This window comes from Diadema setosum, chromosome 7, assembly GCF_964275005.1.
Source record: "Diadema setosum chromosome 7, eeDiaSeto1, whole genome shotgun sequence".
Taxonomy (NCBI): domain Eukaryota; kingdom Metazoa; phylum Echinodermata; class Echinoidea; order Diadematoida; family Diadematidae; genus Diadema; species Diadema setosum.
Window position 1 is genome coordinate 3,055,406 of NC_092691.1, and position 4,867 is coordinate 3,060,272.

The 4,867-nt window shown below is 43.1% G+C and overlaps 1 pseudogene; it reads left to right on the top strand.

Moving 5' to 3' along the window:
* Positions 1–746: 746 nt before the first annotated feature.
* On the top strand, positions 747–1,709 carry LOC140230811 (uncharacterized; annotated as a pseudogene).
* Positions 1,710–4,867: the final 3,158 nt, after the last annotated feature.

The window sequence follows — 4,867 nt, forward strand, 5'->3', positions numbered from 1 at the left end:
TCATTTTATATCGTAATTTCGTGAGAGATTACGTCATATATGAGATACCGCTAGTGCGCGCGCCACTCAATTCGTTAGTCGCCGCCATCTTGCTAACACGCGAATTTCTGTGCTCGGAAAATTCGCCGGAATTGCACTTGAATATTCAAGTTTTCGTTCGAGTTGGATCGACGTAATAGCGAAAGTTACCTCAACGGGAGGTTTTGCCAGGTTTTTTCTGGTTTTAACTATCATTCTTCAGCTGAACAGCAACGGAACTTATGTCTTCGACCAACGTTTCAAACGTGGGCGGCGCAGCCGCACCACCGCTGCTGACAGCAGTCGCGTCCCCGGCAGCCACCGGCGGGGGTCGCGGAGACCAGCACGCACAAGAGTGCAAGCAGAAAACTGCGACAGCCAAAGGTAAAACGCCTACTAGAGCCGGCAAGGCAGGTACTAGTAATAGTACTACTACAACAAGCAGTGCTAACCCTAGCGGTAGTACCGGTGCAAACAAAACAGTGAAACCACCTGCCAAACTGGCCTCTAAAGTTTCAACTTTGGAAGATAGACTCGGCAAGCTTGAAGGCCAATTAGCTGTGGTTGTTCAATTTGTGGAGGCACAGTCGGCAAAGCAGACACCAGCCCGTGAAGGCGGTGGCAATGGAAAGAGTATCAGGACTCGTTCTGAATACTCCCCTTCAGACTCGGCAGATACTGACTGCTATTATGATGATGAATATGCGGCACCATTTCTGGGCCGAGATATGGATGAAAACTCTGTGATTATCCAACCAGGTCAAGGGGATAGTCGTGATGACAAATTTGATATTGAAGAAGGCGAAGTTCCCCCTTCTGTAGTGGAGAAAGTGCCAAACATTGCAGCCAAATTTGCTGTGGCTGAGGAAGTTGGTCCCCCCATTGACCCAGAAATTGCTAAGTCTACAGCCTACCTTCTGACCCACCAGCTCGAGCCCAAAGTGGTAGATGAAACGATCACTAAATACCCCATTCCCAGCAACTGCGAGCTGGTGGATGTGCCGAAAGTCAACCAAAGAATCTGAAATGGGCTACCTGCCTTTTCAAAGACACGAGACCTCAAATTTCAGAGACTCCAAAAGAATCTCACGAGACGCATCAATGCCTACATACATACAGTGTCGGCACAGGATATCACTGAACAGCAACAAGATGCACTAGCACTTCTGTGCAGTGCGAATTTCGAGCTAAATTCCTTGCGTAAGGAATTCATGAAACCAGACATTGGTTATCAATTCCAGCATCTCTGCAAGCCCTCTACCCCGGTCTCCAAATTCCTTTTTGGTGACGACCTGGGAAGGCAAATGAAAGACATAAGAGATGAACAAAAAGCAACTGACGGTGTCCTCAGGAGTGAGCATAGCAGACAATACAAAAAGCAGCGTTTCAGCCCATATGACTATGGCAGGAGTGCATATGGCAAGGGCAGGAGCAAGATTACATCAGGAAGCTCAAATTTGCCCCAACAGTACCGCGACGCGGGCTGGACTACTTCTCGTGCAAGTACAAGTGATGTCACTAGGCCTACAGGTGCAAAAGGACCGTGGACTGGAGCTACCAGCCATGCTTTTTTAGGCCAGCGCCCCAAGGGGAGGGGGAAGCCGTCGGCTCCCCACACCTTCACACATCCCAGCCAGCACCAACCGCACTGCGGCAGCAAGCAGGGCTCAGGGATGAAGAGAGCACGATAACCTCCAGTTCAATTCAATTCAATTCAATTCAATAAAGGTTTTATTCAATCATGTATCGCAGCCAGTGGCTGAATTGCACATGTTTACAAAGATAAAAGATACAATCATGATTATTAATTCATATAAAACAAGAAAATTGAATCTCCTACAAAATACACTTAACTTAAACTGAAAATATTAACTTAAACATTGAAAAGCTTAAAATATACAAAGAATTATTACTAAAATAATTATCACTATTAATGATAAACAATAAAAAAATAATATGAACATAATTCAATCATCAAATTACAAATTAGTAATTACATTTCTATTTATATACTCCCTAGATCAACAATTTAAAACTTTAAAAAGACGCTTATATAGCTGATGGCATAATTGCACATAATATGTGCAATTATTATTATTTCTATAATAAACATTAATATAATCACTATTGAAAAAGGCAATATCTAGTGTGTATATACAATGTATAATACACTCAAAGCAATGAAAAATAAACTGACTTACATTGTAATGACGAAAGCATAAAAATATAATTATAAAAGATATTATAAGAAGAATAATCCATGTAATATACTCTATGTTTGATCAAAAAATAATATATTGCACCAGGAACAAAATCAATATTGAAACTTAAATTATGTATTTGAGAATGTGTGCTTATTTGCGCATATGTATGGAAAGGGGGTTGTGTGTTTGAGTGTGTGTTGGGGGTATGTGTGTGTGTGTGTGACGAGGTAAACATGACATCTGATTCTAGTGATTATGCAAAGCTATGTCATAATAATGTAGAACCTATGGTAGGAGGTCGACTGAAGCAATTCCTCCCAAAGTGGCGCAAAATTACTTCAGACCCACATGTGCTAAATGCTGTAAGTGGTTACAGGCTTGAATTCAGTAAAGAGATGGGTGCACCATCTAGAACTAAACCCCCTTACCTTTTTCGGTGTGATAAAGCCGAAGAGGCTGATATTGATCTTGAAAATTCTAAACTCCATGACAAGGGAGTAATCGAACCGTGCCAGATGGAAACTGGAGAATTCGTGTCTAATATTTTTACACGGCCTAAAAAAGACGGGGGTACACGCGTTATCCTAGACCTGTCTGATCTCAACAAATATCTCCAGTACCAGCATTTTAAGATGGAAAATATCCATACTGCTATTGAACTCATTTCAGAAAATAGCTTCTTAGCTTCAGTCGACCTTCGGGACGCGTACTATACAGTACCTGTGCACCCAACACACAGGAAGTTCTTAAAGTTCTGGAAAAATCAACTTTGGCAATTCAAAGTACTGCCTAATGGCCTGAGCACGGCGCCAAGGTTATTCACTAAACTACTGAAACCTGTATTCACATTACTGAGAGAGCAAGGGCATGTAGTAATTGGATATCTTGACGATGTACTCATTATTGGAGAAAGTGAGAATCAAACATTGCAAACGGTTTTTGAAACCACTAGCATCCTTGCACAACTTGGGTTCTTGCACACCCAGAAAAATCAGTACTATGCCCCACTCAAGAAATACAATTTCTTGGTTTCATTCTCAATACTCAGGCCATGACAATTCGACTGCCTGATAACAAATCAGAGGAAATACAGTCCTTGTGCACTGAACTTATGCAAATAGCAAACCCCAGTATCAGGCAGGTGGCTAGAATTATCGGGAAAATGGTAGCATCATTTCCCGCAGTCCAGTATGGACAGCTCTATTACAGGGCTTTAGAAAGGGACAAAATCAAAGCACTCAAAATGAATAAGGGGCATTTTGACAGAAAAATGAGCCTATCTTTGGAAGCAAAACAAGAGCTGCAATGGTGGACAGACAATGTGCAGTCTACTTTCTCACCCTTACGACACCCTAAACCTATGCTCGAATTGTGCACGGATGCCAGTGGCAAAGGCTGGGGGGCATCTGATCATACCACCCATACAGGGGGTAGATGGAATGAAGACGAGCTGCAAAAAGCCAGGGAGAATAAGATTAATTATCTGGAGACCCTGGCTGCTGGCATGGGACTCAAGTCCTTCTGTTCTAATTCACAAAACATTCATGTTTTGTTACGGCTAGATAACAGTACTGCTGTTGCGTACATTAACAACATGGGAGGCATTAAATCCCTTGACTGTGATCGGGCAGCCCGAGAGATTTGGCAGTGGTGCGAAACTCGTAAAATTTGGGTCACTGCAGCACACTTGCCACGAAAGCTGAATGTGGAGGCAGACCGCATGTCTAGAATTTTCAATGACCGCACAGAATGGATGCTTGACCGCACAGTTTTCCAAGAAATAACTTCACGTTTTGGGACACCAGAAATAGACCTATTTGCCTCCAGACTTAACAAGCAGGTAGAGAACTATGTCACATGGTTGCCCGACCCACATGCCAAGGCTGTTGATGCCTTTACTCTCGATTGGGGAAAATTCTCAAGCTCGCTCGCTTTGCTCGCTCGCATTGAATCGTTGTGCCATTCTCCTAATGTTGCTGCCAGTAATTGCCAGCAGTTGCGCCCGATGCGCCGCCCCATTAATTTCCAAAGTGAAAGATATAGCTACAAACCCCAGTTTTGGAACTGTAGAATATCAAAATTTTCAAGCTCGCTCGCTTCGCTCGCTCGCATTTTATTGTTATGCTATTCACCTTATGTTGCTGACAGTATATAGTTTGTCAATCGTTTCACACCGTCATTCCATAATCCATAGTAAGGAAAACTTACAATGTTCCTCAATGACTGCGTTGTTGAATGTATCACATTCCGTAATGTATTGTAGTCCCATTATTGCTCACGCACACACGCACAAGCATACAGATCGTCAAAATTACTTTATGGTTCCCCCCATGTTTCGACCCACCGTACGCCACTTAATATATGATAGATGTGTGTGCGTGTGTGTGTGTGTGTATGTGTGTGTGTGTGTGTGTGTGTGTGTGCATGTGTATATTGTATAACATATGCATGGTCTAATCTTGAGCCCCCCTCCAATGTTTGCCCCCCAATCCAAAACTGCTTCCGGCGCGCCTGCTTGCAGGAATACATCAGCAGGACCCGCAGAATCAGAGCTCGTGAACGGTACCTTTTTGTTAGCTACAAGAAACCGTATCACAGGGTATCATCTCAAACAATCGCTCGCTGGATTAAGGAGGTTTTGGAGG